Here is a 23,797-nt window from a genome sequence, read left to right on the forward strand (position 1 = left end):
TACGCTCTCTGCTTGCTTTCTCACGTCAGAGAACGTAGCAACCCGATTGGCTGAAGCTAGTCACGTGGGTTACACATAAGTGTGACCCTTCAGAATAAGAGAATAACAATTTTAAGATCGATTAATTCCCTATTTATTTTCCTATTTATTTATTTCCTATTTATCTAATTTACTATTGTTTTTATGAAGAGGCTATTTTAACCTGGGTTACATACGCATTAACACAAAATTTGACAGGTGCAAAAGTATGGACACCCCAACAGAAAAGTGACATTAATATTTAGTAGATCCTCCTTTTGCAAAACTAAAAGCCTCTAGTTGCTTCCTGTAGCTTTTAATGAGTTCCTGGATCCTGGATGAAGGTATTTTTGACCATTCCTCTTTACAAAACAATTTCAGTTGAGTTAAGTGTGATGGTTGCCGAGCATGGACAGCCCGCTTCAAATCATCCCAGATGTTCAATGATATTCAGGTCTGGGGACTGGGATGGCCATTCCAGAACATTGTAATTGTCCCTCTGCATGAAGGCCTGAGTAGATTTGGAGTGGTGTTTTAGATTATTGTCTTGCTGAAATATCCATCCCTGGCATAACTTCAACTTCGTAACAGATTCTTGAACATTATTCTCAAGAATCTGTTGATATTGAGTGATCCATGCGACCCTCAACTTTAACAAGATTCCCAGTGCCAGCATTGGCCACACAGCCCCAAAGCATGATGGAAACTCCACCAAATTTTACAGTGGGTAGCAAGTGTTTTTCTTGGAATGCTGTGTTTTGGTTTTTTTTCCGCCATGCATTAAGGCCTTTTTTTGTGTCCAAACAACTCAATCTTTGTTTCTTCAGTCCACAGGACCTTATTCCAAAATGAAGCTGGCTTGTACAAATGTGCTTTTGCATACCTCAAGCGGCTCTGTTTGTGGCGTAATTGCAGAAAAGGCTTCTTTTGCATCACTCTCCCAAACAGCTTCTCCTTGTTCAAAGTGCGCTGAATTGTTGAATGATGCACAGTGACACCATCTGCAGCAAGATGATGCTGCAGGTCTTTGGAGGTGGTCTATTGGATGTTCTCACCATTCTTCTTCTCTGCCTCTCTGATACCTTACTTGGCCTGCCACTTCTGGGCTTAACAAGAACTGTCCCTGTGGTCGTCCATTTCCTTACTATGCTCCTCACAGTGGAAACTGACAGCTGAAATCTCAGATAACTTTTTGTATCCTTCCCCTAAACAACTGTGTTGAACAATCGTTGTTTTCAGATCATTTGAGAGTTGTTTTGAAGTGTCCAGGATGCCACTCTTCAGAGGAGATTCAAATAGGAGAACATCTTGCAATAGGCAACCTTATATACCTTTTCTCATGATTGGACACACCTGGCTATGAAGTTCAAAGCTTATTGAGGTTACCAAACCAATTTTGTGTTTTAGTAAGTCAGTGAAAAGTAGTTAAGGGTATTCAAATTAATAAAATGATAAGGGTGCCCATATTTTTGCACCTGTCAGATTTTGTGTTAATGTGTACTGCACATTTTCTGTTAGTCCAATAAACCTCATTTCAATACTGAAATATTACTGTGTCCATCAGTTATTAGATATATCAAACTGAAGTAGCTGTTGCAAACACCCAAATATTTAGAAATAAAAATGATTAAGATTAATAGGGGTGCCCAAACTTTTTCATATGACTGTAAATGGGTTGGTCTTCTGAATTAGACAGAAGTATGCTCTGTGTTTTTTTTTAATCTCCTTACAGCTCTGAAAAAGTACAAAATTACTGTATCTTGCTGCAGGTTTCTTGATTTTTCTAGCAGAAATATAACTATTAAATAAATTTGTATTTCTTACTTTTTGGATGAAATATGCTTAGATGCTAAATTAAATGAGTCTTAGTTAAATACGTGGTGATATAAGTTATGGGTAATGTGGGTTTGAAGGCCAGAAATAGACATTGACTTATCTGCTTTTCTCTCTTTCAATGTTGAAGTAATGAGGATGTTGTTTATAATAATTAAATCAAACTTACATTTTTTATTTGTAGGGTCAGACTAGCTAATCAATCAATATTGAGTGAAAATGCAATGATTGCTCAACCTGTGATTAAAAACATGAATCACCCAGGTTTGGTTTAAAATGTGTGATGTATGAGTTTACAGTTACACTGTCTTAGTTACACTCTGACCTTGGGAGGGAATGAGGTGCTTCCTCAAGGAAGATGAGAGCAAGCTCAGACAGGAAAGCCTTATCAGGTGTAGTGAGGAAAAGACAGTGTCCAGAGAGAGGGACAAAGGTTTCCATATCAACTAGGCATCATCACCTTTGGAGGCTGGACAGTAGGGATGGACAGTGCACTAAAATCTTGCCAATCCAGAATTATGCAGCAAAATATGTTCAGATTGAGATAAAAAAGAGGCTCAGCTGCAGCTGGAAAACATCAGGACAGAATCCTCAGGCAGGAGAGGAAAGTTTCCCCACTGGCATCCTTTGCGTATAGGATTCCACCACAATTCTTCTGACTACTGAAGCTGTTGCTCCATCGAGTCAAGGAAGATTATTCATGCCCGAGTGAATACTGTTGAAGCTGTTGCTACATCAAATCACATCGCTTCACATCAACATAGTACTAGGGCCCCATTTCAGAAAACAGGGTAAACAATCTGAATAGAAATCAGTCACTCTGAATTTCTCGCTAATGTAATTAGAAATTTAAATGACAGCATAAGATGAATATCAAAACAAATTTAATGATAAAAAAACACCTCTGATGTTGCTGCAAAATAGCAAGCATTAGTATGAGAGAGTCCAAGTCAGTGTGAGTGAAATTTAGCAGAAATTAGTAATATTGATGCTACACTTATTTAATGTCCAGAAATGAAGATAATTTTATTTGTCTGAAGAAAATATCAATATCTACTGGATTTTGAAAATTCAACAATATATTAATATATTATGTTTGAAGTATCAAGATGTGATACTGATAACATTATTGCTTTCTATAATATCTGTAATTCTGTCGAGTTATTGTTTTATTAGTATTGTGGGTCTGTGACTATAGGGAACCCTACTAAACTCCACAGCAGGACTGCCCAAGGTTTTTAGATAGCAAGCTACTTGTAAATGATAGTCAAAAGGTCAACACTAAAAAATGAACAGACTTCACAGACTGTGATTTGATTTTCTCCAAGGGTGACCTAAGAGGACCTCTTATTGAATACACAAAGTTTACACTGATTCAAGTAAACTGGAAGACAAACTGGTTCTGCAACTAGTTAGCGCTTACTGCTGCATGATTGATGACTCAGATCTCAGAGGTTCCATTCTTTTTAAGCTTTGCATGTGTTGCACACAAAATAAAGATGGCAGTAGTGGCACGCGAGAGAGGATGACTTCCAAGCCTTATTTACTATGTTTCAAAGGTAACTCTATCCCCAGAGTTTTGTTACAACATTGTGACAACTAAATAATAGGGTCCAGTGGTATCACATTTCATAAATTAAAAGTTTTAATTTAAATAAATAGCCAGGGAGAGCTGGCTATGCTAGCTTTACTTTGACAACCTTAACATGCTTTGTGCTGTGGAATGTGGTGTGTTTCAGTTTGGCAAAAAAATAAAAAATAAAAAAAATGCTGTACTCTGATAGATTATCAGTATAGCACTGTTTAAATTACCTAATCAACCACTGCTGTGTTCAGATGATCACTTAATATTCTCAAAATGAACATTAAGCCTGAAAGCATAATACTGTTACAGACTGATTATATTCTTTGTGTGGGAAACGCTTGACTGTTTTTCAATGCTGAATCTTGAATGCAATCTCTGACAGCTAATGATGTCATGATTTACGGTTGGTGATGGTGAGGATGAAATGCAAGCAGACCCAGGATGTAGATGAAAATGATGAATCTTTAACGATAATGCCAGGTAGCAGACTCAGGCAGCTCATGGAAACTGACAGACGACATAAGACAAGGGCCCGACAAGAGACAAAGACAACAGGTGACATAAATACACAGGAGAGTAATCACAGGAATGAGACACACCTGGGAACAATCGAGACAGGACAGCACAGAGACTCACAGAAACAGAACCAAAATAAACAGAAACTCAAATCACTACAAATGGAGCTGTTGTCACTCAGTTGCTATGGCAATTGTTCTGTGTATGGCATGACAGAAATAGTGAGAAAAAAAGAATATGAGTGATTCTGAATTGTTCTTCAGCATTTTTTCTATTATTTACTCTTTGCTGTGGGGCACTGCACTAAATTAACCTGTCATTCACAGGTTGTCATTCACAATGTACAGGGGTGTCAAACTCCAGTCCTCAAGGGCCGCTGTCCTGCAGTGTTTAGATGTGCCACAGGTAAAAAACAGTGGAATGAAATGGCTTAATTACCTCCTCCCTGTGTAGATCGGTTCTCCTGAGCCTTGCTAATGACCTAATTATTCTTTTCAGGTGTGGTGCAGCAGAGGCACATCTAAAAGTTGCAGGACAGCGGCCCTTGAGGACTGGAGTTTGACACCCCTGGCTTAAATGCTACCTTATTGTGTGGGCTATCACTACTTTGTTGACCTACTAGAATGTTGACGCTACAATTAGAATGTGTGCTATCACAAGCATGGAGCCTACATTCTAAGCCAATATCCCAATTTACTCTTTTCTCAACTTCATATGTAGAGAGCAGATAAAGAACAATGAGGGTTTAATTTTGAAATCAGTAAGCTTTATTTTAAAAGGTGAAACCAGTCCCATGTGTAAGAGAAGTTGGGTGAAACAATTATGTGCAGCTTTGCACATAATTGCAAAGCTGCAATTATGTGCTGTGTAAAATATAAAGGCTTTAATTTTGCACAGTACATGTAGTTGTAAGTTTAGCTTGGTTAAGTGTCATGAGTCACATTAAACCTACTTCCTTTGTCTGCCATCTTGCTTTGTCAGTAGACCAGTGGTTCTTAACCTGGGTTCGATCGAACCCCAGGGATTCGGTGAGTCGGTCTTAGGGGTTCGGCGGAGCCTCTGCCACGGAAGACACACTTGTTTACAGTACCGTCGTAATGACACGCCCCACTTTGCCATCACTTGCTGCAGAGGATCACGTTACATTGCTTAGCCAATCAGAGCTGCGGAGGAGCACTGATTGAAGGAGCTCCACTCTCAGCATGGATTTGAACTTGTGTCTTTTAATTCAGCAAAGCTCACCGTTTTTTTAACCAAATTCTGTAGCTTTCGGTGTAATTCTAAATCTGCTCCTTAGTCGCATCTTTTTGGGGTTGCTACTGCCTCTAGTGGCGTGGAGGTGGTAATACAACTAATATAATTACATTACTAAATCAGAATACCTCAAATTATTTTGTATGTCCCACAAAACCCACTACAGAAGGGTTCAGTGAATGCGCATATGAAACTGGGGGGTTCGGTACCTCAAAAAAGGTTAAGAACCACTGCAGTAGACTCTTTTCTACTGAAAAGCTGGAGTCTTTATAATTATGAACTTTGACCTAGTCTGTATTCTGTTGGCGTCAATAACAGGTGCAGATAGAAAATATCAAAGGGTGCGTTGTTCACACTGCAGCCTGAAGTGACCCAATTCCGATTTTTTTGACGTAATGTGACCTGTATCCGATCTTTTCATGGCAGTGTGAACAGCACAGGTCAGATTCTTTTTTGAATGTGACCCATATCCAATACGTCCGTCCGTCCATCCATCCATCCATTTTTTCCGCTTATCCGGGGTAGGGTCGCGGGGGCAGCACCTTCAGAAGGGAGGCCCAGACTTCCCTCTCCCCAGCCACTTCTTCCAGCTCCTCCGGGGGAACCCCAAGGCGTTCCCAGGCCAGCTAAGAGACATAGTCCCTCCAGCGTGTCCTGGGTCTTCCCCGGTGCCTCCTCCAGGTGGGACATGCCCAGAACACCTCACCAGGCAGGCGTCCAGGAGGCATCATGACAAAATGCCCGAGCCACCTCAACTGGCTCCTCTCGACGTGGAGGAGCAGCGGCTCTACTCTGAGTCCCTCCCGGATGACCGAGCTTCTCACCCTATCCCACCAGAGAGGTGACATTCCACGTTCTAAGAGCCAGCTTCTGCAGCTGAGGATCAGACCGCCAGGGTCCCCTCCCTCGGCTGCCGCCCATAACACACAGCACCCGACCCCTTTGGCCCCTCCGCCCATTGGAAGGGGGACCCACGTCTCCTCTTCGGGCCGAGCCCGGCCGGGCTCCATGGGTAAAAGCCCAGCCACCAGGCGCTCGCCATCGTGCCCCACCTCCAGGCCTGGCTCCAGAGTGGGGCCCCGGTGGCCCACGTCCAGGTGAGGGAAAGCCAGATCCAAAGTTATTCCTCATCATAAGGGGTCTTCAGGCACTTTGTCTGGTTCCTCACTTAGGACCTGTCTACCTTGGGTGACCCTACCAGGGGCGTAAAGCCCCAGACAGCATAGATTCTAGGATCATTGGGGCACTCAAACCCCTCCACCACGATAAGGTGGCAGCCCAAGGAGAGGTATCCAATTCAAATGCGACCTAATGTTCAGGTCGCATTCATCCGAACTGAACGTCACTGATTCTCAAAAAATCTCACTATTCTGCGTCCTGATACGCGCAAGCGGGAAGAAAAACAACCACCATGACGGACTATATGAGGATGAAGTTGTTAATATGCTGCGCCAGCCAGACAAAAACTTCAAATATGTAAGCTAAGCTCCACCGTTAGCCTCCATGTTTACTTCCGCAAACACTGAGCACTTCTTTTTATGGCAGTTGGCAGAACACTGAGAACGCTGATGCTACTGCGCCCTCTACTGCGCATGCGGGACACTTTCAGGTCATTTGCCCGTTCACAGAGCAGAACGCATACAGGTCGCATTTACTGGCAGTGTGAACGGCCCTGGCAAAAAAATCGGAATTGCCAAAAAATCGGAATTGGGTCACTTCAGGCTGCAGTGTGAACGCACTATTTTTTTAAAATTATTTTTAATAATAAAAATAATATTTTTTATTATTTTCTGCATTATTTTCTCTTTGTTGTACAAAGTGTTGCACAACACTTTGCACAATTAAACCTCCCAGTTTAATTTTGTTAACAAACTTGTTCCACAAGGTTAGCGCAGTTTCAGATGCCAAATAAAAGAAATGTTTGGTGGAGTTTTGCCCTTCAGTGTTGTGCGCATGCATGAAATTTATGGAGGTAAACACTAACATGTAAAGTGTCTATATAAAAATGTAATAAAATGCTGGCGTTAACTTAAAAGCTAATTTTAATGTATGGGCTTTCACTAGCTTGTTGACACTACTATTAGAATGTGTGCTATCACAAGCATGAATCCTATGTCCAAAGCCAATATCCCAATGTACTTTTTTCTCAACTTAATATGTAGAGAGTTTAGGTGAAGAACAATGTGGCTCTTATTTTCAAATCAGTAAGCTTAATTTTAAAAGGCCAAACCAGTCCCATGTGTAAAAGTGTTTGGATAAAACCAGTCATATAAAACCCAAAGCTGCAATTACCTGCTGTGTAAAATGTGAAGCCTTTCATTTTGCATGGTACATGTAGTTGTCAGTTTAACCTGGCCAAGTGTCATGAGTCATCTGGAAGAAGGGGTTATGTGAACCAAAGATTAGAACAATTTGAATCCATAGGACTAACAGGACAAGGTTGGTAAGGTTGGTAACCTCGCCCTGTTAGGCGACGGGGCCTGGATAATACCCGTGTTAAACGGACGGCGGAGTCCGGTGACGACAGGCGCTTAAATTCCGTAACAAAAGTAGGTTTTTATCTTTTTTTTTTTCCCAAAAAATCTCTTTCTCTTTCTTACCGTTTATTCAATGTCACATGTTGTTTTTATTTTTTTTTAATTATGTAAAGCACCTTGAAATGCCTTACTGCTGAAATTGATTGATTGATTGATTGATTGATTGATTGATTGATTGATTGATTGATTGATTGATTGATTGATTGATACCACCTTTGTCTGCCATTTTGCCACTAGGCTCTTTTCTCTCGTCAAGCTGAAGTCTTCATTACGAACTCTGCCCTCGTCTGTGTTCTGTTGGTGTCAACAACTGCAGATAGGAATCTATTCATTAGAACCAATTGACTTGACTCAAAAAACCAGTCTGGGCAGCATCTTCCCCCTCAGGAAACGTAAGAGGTATGTGAAAAATGTGCAAACCATGTATAAGGGTAATCTTTCGTTTTTGATACAGTGATTCACGTCTGTACCTTCACAGTGACAGAATCCATGAGAGGGACATGGTGTGCACAGTGTTGAGATCATGAAACCGACAGGAAAATGGATGGAGAATCCCCTTTAAACTATGACATCAGTGCTCTCTGAAGCAATTTTAAAGAGATTTAATAAAAGCCAATAGATGGCACGCTATCATGACCAAATTATGATGGTAGAGCAATATTTGTGCAATCAGTTCAGTGAGCAAAAAAGAACAGATAATTAAGAATAAATATAAAATTTTAAAATATATGCAGACATTTAAAATATATAGGGAATGCTACTATCCAATCTCAAGCTTCAGTTTTGTCCCAAATTCCATTTTATGCCAAAACGTTATTCTATGGTTAACTTTTTGAATGTATTTTCTTTGTCCATGACAGTCAGTCAAGGTAGGGTTGCCACCCGTCCCTTAAAATACGGAATCGTCCCGTATTTGGCTGTTAAATGTTGCGTTCCGTATTGAACCGATAAGGGACGCGATTTGTTCCGTATTTCTATAAATGTCCGACAGACACGCCTATCACACACATATCAACCCTAAGTGTAACAATAATGACCAAAACAAAACACAGGAAATATTAAGATCAACTAAATTCTTGTTGCGGGAGCTAAAGGACCCCAGAACGCTACGGACCGACACTGTTGTAACTGTTATAAAAACTACGGGAAACCGGCCTTCAACTGGTGTACTGAGTGTACTTCAGGTGTGGCCTTAAAATATGTCCACAGGTGTGAATCCAGTTAGTTCAGATGTGTCAGTTAACCTATCAGAAGAAGAAGAATCCCAAAAGATTTAACCCAAGGCATATATTTTGAAAGACAGTTATTTTTGATACTGACCAAATGTCACTTTTGAATTCTAGGAAAGTTACAAAAAAAATCTCTAAGACTGTCTTGTTAATTTTGTTAATTCTTAACAGACTGATTATTATGATCTTTGTGTGGTAAATGCTTTGATAATTTTTGTTGTTGAATCTTTATACACTTGAATGTAACCTCTGCTCTGTAAGCTAAAGGAGCTGCTGTCAGTTAGTTGCTATGGCAACCGGTCTGTGTGTAGCGCAGCCAACACAGGGAGAAACAAGAAGAATGTGAGTGGTTTTGAGTTATTCTTAAGTAGTTTTTTTTTCATTATTTTCTTTGTTGTACAAAGTGTTGCACAACACTTTGCACAATTAAACCTCCCAGCTTAAATTTGTTAACAAACTTGTTCCACAAGTTAGTGCAGCTTTAGATGCCAAATAAAAGAAATGTTTGGTGGAGTTTTGCCCTTCAGTGTTGTACGCATGCATGAAATTGGAGGTAAACACTAACAGGTAAAGTGTCTATATAAAAATTTGATAAAATGCTGATGTTAACTTAAAAGTTCTGGGGTACTCTAACCCAGTGGTCCCCAATTGGTCTGTGGACCAATTGGTACCGGACCGCACAAGAAATGATTTCTGTTCTATGTATTATTTGAGTCTGGAGGATCTTTTATTTTGAAAATCCTTTAACTGGATTCTCTCGGTTACTTGCGCGCCAACGCTGAGCCCACAAGCAGCAAAATGAGTAAGAAACAGATCAGGTGTCTTTGGAAAGTTTCTTAGCAAAGGGGAAAAGGCCCAGAGAAGAGACAGGAGAATGGATTTATCCCGGACCAGAAGGTGAGTCCCACATTACAAGCCCGCTCTGCGTAACATGCGGCGACCGGCTGCTAATGAGGCAATGAAGCTTCAAACTGCTTCGCCACGTAGAGACCAAGCAGGCTGTGGATATAAGCAACACTTCGAGTGTCATTGTCTCTCATCACTCCCAGATGTCTCGTTGCAGAGAAACAAGCTCAGGGCTCCCGTTAGTCATTATCGTGAGTCAAAATTTTCATTAAAGTAAAATATTAATTTTTTTTGACGCATCTGTATGTAGCCCAGTTATACCGCTCTAAAGTAGGTACGGGCCCCTGAGTTCGTTAAACCCAGTAACTTACAAATAATAACTCTTAATACACTCTCGTGTTTAAAACCTATGTTGAGTTTCACTCACCTTAGAGTAATAATACACCAGTACTTTCCTATTCTTCTCACCCAATCATGTAGCTCTGAGTAAGAATAATAAACTTCACATACTATCATATAAAAAATCAAACACACACACCTGACTAAAATATAGTCCCAAACAAAAACCCTTTGCAGGCCTGATGTGATGATGAAGCGTGGAATTGCGATACCTTACTCCAATGAAAATCTTGAACCTTCTTGGAATTTCACCTGTCCTTGGTCCCAGTCGGCAAGATGTCTTCAGCTCCTTCACCAGTACCTCGATCCACAGGATTCAAGAACAGCAGGAAAGTCCAACGCAGACACAGTCCTCCAGCACAGTCACAGAAACTTTCAGCGTAAGCTCATCTCTCTGCACTAGGCTTAACTCTTGAACGTTCCCACGACGGCAACATTAGTTGAGTCTTCTGTTAGCCGAGTTAGCTCACAGTATTTAAGTCCATTCACTGTGCTAATGAATGCTAATGCGCTAGCGAGCATTACATATGACTTTTCACCTACTGTACAGTGAATTCCGGTCTGAAATTATCACAGTAGCTGCAAACAAGAGTGTAGAGTCGATATCTATTAAAAGACTGTCGAGTTGAAAGTCTAAATATCTGCACAACACTCGTTTCTAAGTCCGCCACGTTTTTTCAGCGCGGTTCTTCTCTTTACTTTTTCATTTTTCTCTTCTCTCTCAGCCACGTTCTTCTTTGTCTCCTGATACTCTCCTATCCCCTCCTGATCCTCAGCCAACCACAGACCAGTAAAGTTGCATTGCCCTACACAACTTCCTCTTACAAACATGAGCCCTTCAAAATAAAATATATTGAAGATTACTTTTCTATTAAACAGTTTTATCTACATTTTTCCAAATTCTTTTAACTTAACCATATTACTTCAAGTACCTGAAAGTACAGTTTTTTGTTAACACTTATTTATAACAATTTTAACATATTTAAGCAAACATGTTTCATACATTCTAAATTATTACACCTTCTATCACATTCAACAGGTTGTATTCTTGTTCCCAGTCAGGGAAAACCCCACAGGCTGTGATTAAAGGGCCAACACAACCCAAATTGGGCATATTCAGGCTTTAGCAGGAACACCAACATGCAGAAGCCTTATCTGACGGTTCAACCCGTGCCCGCCCGGGCCGCAGCAAAGTTTCCGAGTCTTGACCTGTCCGCAGTAATAAAAAGGTTGGGGACCACTGCTCTAACCAACCTCTATGCATGAACGATTGCTCTATGGATCACTTTTTAAAGACAAAAACACACCCATAATATGTCTATCACTGCAGTGGACGTCTCACCACATGAGAGTAGGGTGATGCGCCATGGTGGGCGTCCCATATTTTTATTTCTAAAAGATGGCAACCCTATTCCAAGGCCAAGCTTGGACATTTACCTGACTGTCAGAGTTATTATGAGAATCTATAATGCTGCACTGAAATCCAGTTTAGATTCTCTAACATTGTCTGATGGTATTGCACTGCTCCTGAGAATTTCCTTATGTGCAGTACTACCTCAAAATGAAGCAAAAAAAGACAGTATCTCTGCAAAAACAAAGTCTGTTGAACTTGCAATTTGTGTATTAAAATGTTTTATTAATTTTTAGGTCACGTTATCACTGATTAGGGATGTTCTGTGTTCTCACAATATGTTTCTGCAGATAAAAAACATTCTCAAGCCTGCCACTAAGTAGACACTTATATGCTAATGACTGTGCTCTGGAGCCTTGAAGTTGAAAAAAGTTGTTCTTGCCTCACATGGCATTGTTGGCTACAGTCTGCTCACCCTTCTTTTTCTGCATTCAGCTTAATTCACCCTTTTGGCACAGAAAACCCTCATCCTTTGGAAGTGCTTTGGCTCAGATGCACATCTTTCCTCTTGGACAGGACTAATCACTATTAAGTGTAGCGTAGTTGAATCTGTGTTGTGTCTTGTGGGAATAACAGCCAGACAACAGCTGATCTTGAAGGCACTTTTAATATTCCTGCATTCAAACAGCAGAAAAGAAAAGTCAAAACAGGCTCTTTGTCCTCACAGTGCTCCACAGCGCCTTCTCCCACGGAATCGGAACAGAAAGAGCGCGACGGAGAGCGTAGGAAAACCTTTCATGAACTATAATGGTATGACCCGTTAATTTTTTTTCTTAAACCCCGAACTGACACTCAAAACAACAATATATGAACTCAATATGTTTAACAGTAGAGATAACAATTCACATTTTCATTTATAACACACCAAATTTAAATAAAAATAATCATTTTGAAACAGGAAGTTACCCCTGTTTTACAATGGATTTGCCGTCTTTTCAAAATAAAAGCTGCCAGTGCTCAGATGAGTTCCTACCGAGGTAGCTTATCACTTGATAATCTAGTGCACATGTGTCAAACTCAAGGCCCGCGGGCCACATGTGGCCCGCCATGTCATTTTATGTGGCCCGCCCCAGCATTTTATAGACCGATGTTTGACTTAAAATAGGTTTTGAGCACAAATTGACTACAAACTACATCTCCCATAATGCATTCCGATTGTTACCAGCCAACATTATGGCTTCTCGCCACTAGAGAGCAGCAGAGTCACCTCAAGCTGCTGATTGATTTTCCCAGCGAATAAAACTGAGACATCTACAAGCTAACATCAAAACGTCCAAGAAAAGAAAAATCGATTTAGAAGTAAGACTGTGAATGAAGATGTGTGTGAGTTGGTGTCAGGGTGGCAGGTCGCGCTAGACTTTTTTTTGTTATCCGCGTTATCTACAATATAAAAAAAATCGGCCATGTACTATTTTTATCCGTGAAATTATAACATCGGCTATTTAAGTTGCATTTTATGCGGTTTAGTTAATAGTCACCGTGAATCCAGATCCCATCACAAATTAAGCAGATAAATGCATCTACATTTTTCTCGTAGTGACAAAAAAAAACACTGACTGAGGCCCCAATAACTTTTAATAAATTAAATTAAGCGACTTCACTTAAATTAGCATCGCTTCACCCACTGGGGTCTGAACGCACTTCCTCCTGGTTCCCATCTGCAGAAAAATCTGCGCTAATTCATCAGTCAGTTGGATCTGTCTGATCCAAACAGATCAACTGAACTCTGAGTGTTTTACCCTGCACAGTCCGGTATGAGCTTTTACCAGGATTTTTATTTATTTATTTTTTTTTGTGCGTGGTTTCGCTTTTCCGAAACGGACGGATGTTCCGTCTGCAGCTCCTCCAGAGCGCCGCTCTCCTGGGTAACGTGAACCCAGGAGGCTCCATTTGTTAAATCCGCTGGATGAGTTACTCCCAGCGGTTTCTAATTCTTCGCAGCGGCGGAGCCTCGTCCGCAGTGGTTGAGCAGCGCACTGCGCATGTTACAGTCTAATTAACTTTTGCATCGTCATTTATTTCCTCCAGATAAATTGCCGGCTCCTCAAATGGATTAACACAGTTGCATTCTCTTTAGTTTTCTCTGGTCTGTAATGGAGACTTGAATTTAACGCGCCATTTCAACCAAAGGTTTGTAATGCGCTTACTAACCATTTTTTATTTGTAAGTATTGATTTTATTTTATAGCCATTTGGCCAAGTCTCTGTAGAACCATTTGTATCTGCTAATGACATCTTCAATACATTTTTTGATCCCAGGCTGAACAGACAGAAACAGTTACCATTATACATTTTGAACTGTTGATTTTATTTTTGTAACATTTTTTAATGGTTCAAAAATACATTTTACACTTTTATTTTAAAGTGTTGATTTTATTTTTGAACTGTTGATTTTATTTTTGTAACATTTTTTAATGGTTCAAAAATACATTTTACACTTTTATTTTAAAGTGTTGATTTTATTTTTGAACCATTTTTTAATTGTAAAGTGTTGATTTTATTTTTGAACCATTTTTTAATTGTAAAGTGTTGATTTTGAAACCTTATTTATTTTGAAGTGTTGATTTTGTTTTTGATTGTCTGAAGGACTTCAGACATGAATTGCCCCATACAGGGTTTGAACCGATGACCTCAGTGTTTCCAGCACGGTGCTCTAACCTGCTGAGCTAACCTACCTTATGAATTTAAGAAGAACTTACATGATCTTACCAGAATGAAGATTTGATAAACGTGCTTATATTCTAATGTTTTTCAAAACAACATACATAATATTTTATTTTCCAGAGATTTTGTATTTTGAAGTGTTAATTGTATTTTTGAACCATTTTTAATTTTCAAGTGTTGATTGTATTTCAGAGATGTTTTTTTATTTTAATGTGTTAATTTTATTTTTGAACCATTTTTATTTGTAAGTATTGACTTTATTTTTTAGCCATTTAGCCAAGTCTCTGTAGAGCCATTTGTCTCTACTAATGACATCTTCAATACAATTTTTTGATCCCAGGCTTAGTTTATGGACTGTAATGTGAAATTAGGCACAATTATAAGTCTGACAGTTTGTTCACCAAGTTACTGTGCTCTCTGAGAGGATCTGTGGTATAAGTATTTGACATTGTTCCATGCCAATGGTTGACATTAGTCTCTAACAAAATGTGGATCATCTACCAGGAACACTGCAAAGAGCATGAGTTTCTGTAGTGTAGTGGTTATCACGTTTGCTTTACATGCAAAAGGTCTCTGGTTCAGAAACAGATATAGTTTTTTTTCTATTCATCACAGGTGTTTGCTAAAGGTCAACAAGGGTCCTGTGGTGTCATGGTCTGTACTCTGAATCCAGGCATCTGAGTGCAAACCTCAGTTGAAATTTTCATGTTGCATCTCACATCATCAACTTTGGAACCTCAAACTTAAACAAAGCAGACAAGTTCAGTTCCTGTAGTGTAGTGGTTATCATGTTTGCTTTACATGCAATAGATCTCTGGTTCAGAAACAGTTTTTGTAGGTTATGCATCTCTTGGGGTGCAGTGAGACAACAAGAGCCTTCCTCTTTGGTGATGGTTAATTTGCCAATCGACTTCAATGTAGGCTTCTTTGAAATCGAAGCTCATTATAAGCCTCTACAGAACTGAATGAGGGAAGTCAACCTTTTCTCTGGGGTGTGTTTTAGCAGGGATGCACTCCTGATTTGTACCATCAATGTGGCCCGTTGAGGGTGGCCAATATGCTGAAGTGGCCCTCGGTGAAATTGAGTTTGACACCCCTGATCTAGTGTAATAACACCACACTGCTACATAAGCACTGTGCAGTTTTGAATGCTGCTACACACCTCAAGATATTTACTCACACTGTAGTGGTGCTGTGCTGGAGCAGATTTGCTCCCCCAGGACTGATCTTTCTGATTCAACCATCTTAAACCCTAATCTTGTTCTCATTGAAGATGTTTCTGCCTATTGTGACACTACTACTTCAAAAAATATGGAATGATTTTGATGTTGCTCTTTGCATGACATTCCAACCTCTGCTCTTTCATCTTACTTTTCTGTGCGAATGACTTAAGTTATTCCTCTTATCAAAGCTTGCAAGCTTGCCAATGGACAGTAATAACCATCTCCATAGGTCCATGTTATGCTCCTGCTAGAGTCATACCCTACTTTTCATAAAATAGAGGCACCCACATTTTTGAAGATGGAAAAATTCTCAGCAGCTTTCTTCAAGGCTTTTAAGCCCTCTACCAAGCCCATTTGGAAGACTACAGTATTGAAAACATTTTCACTGTCATGAAAGTGATGTAATAAGCTTCAATGACCAACAATGGTGCACTGAGTGTCAAAATGAGTTGTCGTAGTGGACCGAAAGCAGCAGGCGAGAAACATTGTATAGTCGTGAAAATTTAATAAGAAAATAAACCAGAATCAAAGTTACAAAGGGGAAGTCCAGAGGAGCACAAAAATATAATCCAAAGCTGAAAACATGAGATCACTGGGAAACATGAAGGAAGTGAGAAGATGAACCAGCAAGTTGTGACTGAGATAGAGGAGCTTAAATACTGGGAGATTTTGTCTTTACCCAACATGCAGCTCTATTACTGGTCTGCCCAGCTTAAAATTGTGTCAGATTGGTTTTCTAGTAGAGACAACTGTTCATGGCTGGGCCTTGAATCTTTATCATGCTGTCCGAGAAGGTTAAGCTCTCTCCATTTTATCAATAATTTAGATCAATTTGATTCATTGAAGGAAAACATGGTAGTTTACAGTACTTTGTTAGCTTGGGAAGACTTAAGGAAATACTTGAATATTCCTCCCTTTATCTCAATTCCATCTCCCCCCGACTTTAAACCCGTCATTAACTATTACAGTATAAATGAAATTTTACTGAAAGCTCCCAATGAGAACAGTATTTTTTTCAAAACTACAAAACTCAAAATTCACTGTTCCAAATTATTATGCACCGCAGATTTTAAAAACATTTTATGGATTATAAAGAACTGCAAACAGTCATTCTTCAAATGTCCAGCATTAAGTGGTCACATTTACTAAAATCAAAAGCTATTTCAATCAAAAACATCTTAACAGACCGAGTTACGCAACATTGATATCTGCAAAACTATTGCATCCATTGAACTTGTGAGTTTGTGGATAGTTTCTGCTTGAATGTCTTTACAGGATGTCAGAATACCTTCCCAGAGCTGCTGTTTTGATATGAACTGCATCCCACCCTTAGTTCTTCTGCTTGAGGAAACTCCAAAGGTTCTCAATAGGGTTGAGGTCAGAGGAGCATGGTGACCACACCATGAGTTTCTCCCCTTTTTACACCCATAGCAGCCAATGACACAGTGGTAATCCTTGCAGTATGAGATGGTGCATTGTCATGCATGAAGATGATTTTGCTACTGAAGGTATAACTCTTCTTTTTTGAACCATGAAAGAAAGTGATCAGTCAGAAAGTCCATATACTTTGCTGAGGTCATTTTCACACCTTCGGGGACTCTGAAGGGGCCGACCACCTCTCTCCCGATGATTTCGGCCCAAAACATGACTTCACCATTTCCTTACTGATGTCACAGCCATGTTGGGATGTAGTGACCATCCACACCCATCACTACTCCATCCATCAGGACCATCCAGGGTTGTCATCAGTGAACAAGTCTGTTTGAAAATTAATCTTCATGTATGACTGGGCCCACTGCGACCATTTCTGCTTGTGAGCACTGGTCAGGGGTGACCGAATAGTAGATTCATGCACAACAAGCCTCTGGAGGGTCCTACACCTTGAGGTTCCAGAGGCACCAGCAGCATAACTGTTTGCTGGTTTGTAAGGGCATTTTAGCAGCTGCTCTATTAATCCGATGAAATTGTCTAACAGAAATCTTCCTCATTATGCCTTTATCTGCATAAACCCATCTTTGTTCTTAATCAGCCACAAATCTCTTCATAGTATGATATCGCTTCAGTTTTCGTTAAATATCTAATGTTTTCATATCTTGTCCACTGCACTACACTATCTGATAATTTTCGGCAGCAGAGATATCCTCTCTTTCCCATATTGCTTGAAACCTGTGGCCTGCATAATAATGTGGAACATCCTTCTTAAGTAGGTTTCATTTAATTGAGCTCACCTGACAATCTAATCAATCCAGTTTTCTGAAATTAATTACAGTGATTCAAAGAGCCCTGAGACGCAATACTATTTATGAATTTATTAGAACAAAAAAAAAAATCTTTATGATACTTAAATCCAATTTGCACAATAATTTGGAACACGGTATACTCTTTTTCTGTCACTTTTTTTCTCTTCTCTCTTACTTGAGCATCATACAATTTGAAACATTTTGACATGCTTTCTGAAGTCACTTGCCTTACAAAACTCAACCAACTCGTCCGCCCAGTCAGAATGCAACACATACCCGAGAGCAGTGAAGGGGAGGGGCAAGGAATGTGCAGGAATAAACCAAATGGTAGAGAAGGAGGTAGGAGCTAGGCAAAGCAACATAATTATTAGATGTGCTATTAAATATTGCTAAATTAGTGCAGAATATTTAATATCACCACCACCTAAGCTATAAGTCTTAAAAGGAATTCTGAAAGTTAATTTTCTTTCTTGCCCCTATTAATGGCGCCCCCTGGACTGATGGTGCCCTTAGCACTTGCCCATGTCTGCCAATGCCACCACTCAGGCATGAGCAAGAAAATGGGCAAGAAAATAAAATATAATACCCTGATATGAAAGATTCATTTAGCTGCATGGCAATTAATATTAAATATTACATTTAATAATATTGATTTTGCCTACTTCTTCCTTCTCTACCATTTGGTTTATTCCTGCATCCCACGCACCTCCCCCATATAGTGTTCTCAGGTATAACTTGCGCTCTGTGACTGGAGGGACAAGTTTTGTAATGCAAGTGACTTCAGAAAGCAGCATGTCAGAACATCCCAAATTGACTGATGCCCTAAGAAGAAAAAAGACAAAAGAGGAAGAAAGTTGCGAAGGTACAGTAAAACTAATGTGATGGTCTTTAATCCTTAGTTCCTTACATTGCCTTAGTTTTTTTTAGCAGTGCATTTTTTTTCTTTTGCTTTTTTTGTGCTAGTGGCCTGTATATGACTTTATCGTTAATTTAAAGTGGGTTGTAAGAGTTGGGGAAGACATGCAGCTAAGGTCAAATGTACCACCATGCACAGGGCTCTGATTCAAATTTGATCAATTCCATGACATTTTTTGTTTTTCAAACTGAGCTGAAAACTGAAATGCTGTGAATATTATTGAAAATACTGTAAATGTAAACCAGAATAAAATATATTTTAGATTAAGAAAATCAAAAATACACAAAATTTGATTTCTATCTGCCTGGGATCTCCTCCATCCATGCTGGTAAATAACATAGATCTACAGACCTACACGCTGAATGCTAGCTGAAGATTTGTGTCAAGGAGTGTGAAACAGGTGCTTCAGTTGTTTCATATTTAGATAGCTTCTAATACTTAGGAATGGGTGATTTCTGTTTGGTTACCATAGTAAGAACAAAGGAGTTGACAAATGTTTAGAAAAGGGAGGGGGAAACATGTCAAAGTAATGAGAAATGGTTCAAACAATTTACAAGAGGTTTCTTCTGCTCTGCTGTGAAAGTGATGATGAAAATTGAATGAATCCCAGTTTCTTTAAGGGGATCAAAGCAAAGAACCATAACTGTAGGAATGCAAAAACTTGCAGATGCAATTGTGCAAACAGTAGGGGTGTAGTGATACAATAATTTTACGATACGATATACGATATTCTGGTCACGATACAATATGTATCACGATATTTGTTGAGCGATACAATTCACAACGATTCAGTGCATTTTTACGATTTTCTGAAAGATTTTAGAAGGACAGAGTGATTTTAGTGACATTTTGTGTTCCATAGACTTGAATTTAGTGAACTGAAAACTGATTAAAAGCACCAACTACACAATACCTGACTCTGGTTGGACAGTCTAACAGTCTGCAGCTGGACAAAATGAATCAAAGATGCAGTAAGAGAATTAGTTTCTGTCATTTAATTCACGTGGATTTGACATAAACTCAAAAGATTAAACGGTAATCCAGGAGCAGAGTGGGGAGATTATCAGCCTCTGTCGACTCTCAATATGCAAATGATTGGCTGCATTTTGGAGTAAAAATGCAGCCACAAATGCAGCCTTTTGGACTATGGGGAAAAAGGCTTTTCTACCTTGACTCCCGGAGTTAGCCGTGGCTGTAAACTAACTGCTAAAGTAGTGGCCCCGCCTCACCCCGTAGTGATCGACTCCCTGCAGCTCCGCAGCGCCGCTATGCCCCTGCTTGGATCTCTGAGTAGCTGCCTCTCAGATTGCCAGGATCTCATAGTACTCTCAGTCTCTGATACTCTTTGTCTGTTGCTAATAAGAATGATCGATCAGCCATTGTTATCACGGAAATCATCACTGCGCTGCGGATTCCGGCTGGGTTTTTTTCCTTTTCGTCTTCCTGCTCAAAACACAGCGCCGCTGCTTGCTGCGCGCCCGCTTTGGATGTTATCCACCCATGTTCATTCTTCAGGTAATCCTTTATATACAGAACAGAAACCGCTAAGCTAAAAACTAATTACGAAGTGAATGCTACCAGTCTAAATTTGCATTAATTTCGCAATCTCACTGCTTTTGCAGCTGCTCCGTTCGCGCCGCTACTCCTTTCTGCTTCCACTTCTCTTTCACGGTTATTTGCGGAACTTTACTTAGTTTCTCAGCAACAAAATACAGCCCATCGTTATTTATTGAAGATTTTACATTTCCAAAAACACAGGAATCTAATGTTTCGTTTCGTTTTGTACGTTTGGAAGCTAATTCCCTCTCACATAACCGGAAAAGCCGAGGAATGGCGGCGCTTTTGACATTTCTCTGACATTCGGAAAAATATGATGTACTAATTTTAGCATAACTCCGGTTATACTTGGCCTATTATCACAATTTAAAAACTGATGTGTAGTTTATAATGTCCACTTTAAGCTCAAGTTGAAAGTGAGACTGAGGGAGGCGGAGTCTTGCTGCTACGCCGTAACAAACTAGACTTAAAAAGAGCTATAAGGCTATGGACCCCTATGGTGTAACGGATCGATACTCGCGGATGAAAAATCGATACTTTCATAGGGCGGAAAATATCGATATATATCGCCGAATCGATTTATTTATACAGCCCTACATATCAGTACATATTATTCACAACTTCAGATCATTAGTGCATTCTCAAATATGTCTAGTCACAACAAAACCAGGAATACATCATCCTGAGGGCATTTGAAGTTTTTAGAAATTCAAAAAGTGTGGATTCTGAACTTTACAATGATGTGAAACACATAAAAAAAAGAAAAGATATGGCTATGGCCATAAATGTTGACTCTGCAAGCAAGATCAGCAAGAAAACAGCATTCGAACTTTCAGAAAATTGTCCTAAATGTAACACGGGAGAAAAACCCGGATTGTGACTGAGGCCCTAAAGCCACGTCCTCAGTCACACTCTAATATCAAGTGGCCCAGGATCTCCCAATTAACAATACCCAGGTAGGTCTGGCTTAGAATGATGAAACAGAAATAGTATACAAAATATATTTTATTTATACATTCTTTTACAATATTAAAAATAGACATTATTCTAATTTAATAATGTCCTGTGCCAATAAAGCACAGGAACCTAGGACAAAACTAGAAGCGATCTGAAACTCAACCAAAAACAACTGCAAACCAAATTAGTAGAAACACAAATTAATGACACAAAATAATGTTACACAACAAAAACAAATCCCCACATTGCCTCAACCCTGTCCTATAAGGCTGTGCCCCATAAGCTACTGTACATAACATTTTATTTTTATTTTTTTTTACCATTTCTGGACTCATGCTCCTTTTTTCTCTTCAGATGAATCGTTCCCTTCTGCACTGAACTCTCCATCACTGAGCTCTCCTTCTACCTCCAACTTGCAGAATGAGTACAATCAGGTCAGAGTATTTTTTATATTTTCAGTTTATATATATTTTTTGGTTGGTTAACATTTATTTTTCTAAATAAAACGGTTGAGTTTATGTATATATAAATTGGTGGAATGATTGGGGAACACTACACAAAATGTCACCCAGGTTACCAAAGTAGTGTCATGTCTCTGTTTATGCTTATGACCCACATGTAGAGAAAGACCCGGGAGAGAAGAAACCAGTAAAATGGAGTTTATTTACAAAGTGAAATAATGTGAAAATGTGTTGGTCCAGAGTAGGTAGGTGATTTGGGGGACTGGGGCTTCTGGAAGAAATAAGTTAGTGGAGAGATGAAGGTAAAAGGAAATGCTGGACAAAGAACTTACACAGCATGACAAGGAAGTCCAATAAGGAGGGTTGAGTGGGGTGTTGGTCTTGAGGTAGAAACTGCAAAATAGTAGGCAGAGGGCTGGAGAGCCTGATGGAAGCTACTGCAGAATGGACAGATGGTACAATGATGAGAGAGAAGTTTAAAGTTTCCAGTCAGAAAATCCAAGCTGATGGTTATGGTCTGACTATTTTTGAGAGGTTTCACAGATATAATCCAAGTAGTACTCAGGGAGACCTGAAGAGAGAGCAAACATAAGTAACAACATTGGGGTCAGATAGCTTACACAGAAAGCTACTCAGAGGTTCACAAGAAGGGCTTGACATTACCACATGGGTTAACACTCAGCCTAAAAGTGACTGGCAACCAGCTCCTTATATCCAGGGTATGATGAGGCTTGTGGAGTTGCAGGTGTGCAACTCCTCACCTCAGCCCGGAATCAGCCCGTGGGGAATCAGCCCGGCAACAGGCTAACTTTGGCACCCTCTGCTGGCTATAGCCAGGAGTAATAACACTATTTTCTAATGAAGTTAATGAGCTTCAGCTTATTGATAACCCGTTAGTAGGTTGCCATCTTTCTTTAAGCAAAGTACGGTGTGACGCTAACCAACCAATTGGGGAAGTTGTAGCCTGATGATGTGCCTCTCCTCATTTGCATTTATTCTTTTTCTAAGTTTTGCGGGGAAAATAGAATGTGATAAATAAGAAAATAAGGAAATACTAAATGAATAAGGGAAATTAGAAAATAGGAAAATTAAATTTTTTTCAAACAAATGTTAAAGGAAAAATAGATGAAAAAAAGAGTAAATAAAAGGGATAGATGAGAAATTCATTAATGAAGCTGGGAAATAGAAAATCGGGTTAATGGAAAAAGGAAATTGAAAAATGGTTAAATTAAAAAATAGATTAATGAAAAATGGGTAAATAGATAAAGGGATAAATGAAAACTGGACAAATGAAAAATAAATGAAAAATAGATAAATGAAAAAGGGGAATAGAGAAGTTGATAATTTGAAAAATAAATAAATGAAAAAATGGGTTAATGAAAAAGGGAAATTGAAAAGTGGTTAATTGAAAAATAGATGAATGAAAAATGGTTAAATGGATAAAGGAATAAATGAAAAAGAGAAATGAAAAAGATAAATTGATAATCTGAAAAATAAATAAATAAAAAATTGGGTTAATGAAAAAGGGAAATTGAAAAGTGGTTAAATGAAAAATATGAAAAATTGGTAAATGGATAAAGAGATAAATGAAAAATAAATAAATGAAAAAGAGAAATTGATAATCTGAAAAATAAAATGAAAAATTGAGTTAATGAAAAAACTAAATTATTTATTTAATAATTTTTTTATTTATTTCACTCATTTTCTTCATTTATTGATTTATTTTACTCATTTTTTATTTATTTCATCCATTTATTTATTTAATTTTGGCTAAAATGGCTCTCCACACTTGTTTTATATTGTTACTTGAGCTGTTTGCATGTAAGTATGAAGAAACATATTTTATTTGGGGGAATTCGTATGCATATCAAACCTTTCAGAAATTCTTTGATCCTTTCACTTCAGAGTGAAAGGATCAAGGATTATGTGTTTTCACATAAAATCTCAATAAATTAATTGATGCACGTAGTGTTAGGTTATGACCCGTCTAGGGGTTGCCAGATCATAACATGAAGGATCCATCCTCTTCAGATTTCAAGCAGCCAGCACACACAAAGATGAATATTTTATAATGTTATTTTAAAAACATATGTAATTTTATAAACATGTATTTTTGACTGAGATGTTACAACAATTGGAGTATATGGCTTCA

At 39.0% G+C, this 23,797-nt stretch overlaps 1 pseudogene; it reads left to right on the forward strand.

Annotated features, from left to right (window-relative positions):
- LOC103155775 (transient receptor potential cation channel subfamily M member 2-like) overlaps positions 1 to 23,797 on the forward strand; it is a 70,481-nt pseudogene that overhangs the window by 38,349 nt on the left and 8,335 nt on the right.

The sequence above is a fragment of the Poecilia formosa genome, unplaced genomic scaffold, assembly GCF_000485575.1.
Source record: "Poecilia formosa unplaced genomic scaffold, Poecilia_formosa-5.1.2 Scaffold447, whole genome shotgun sequence".
NCBI lineage: Eukaryota > Metazoa > Chordata > Actinopteri > Cyprinodontiformes > Poeciliidae > Poecilia > Poecilia formosa.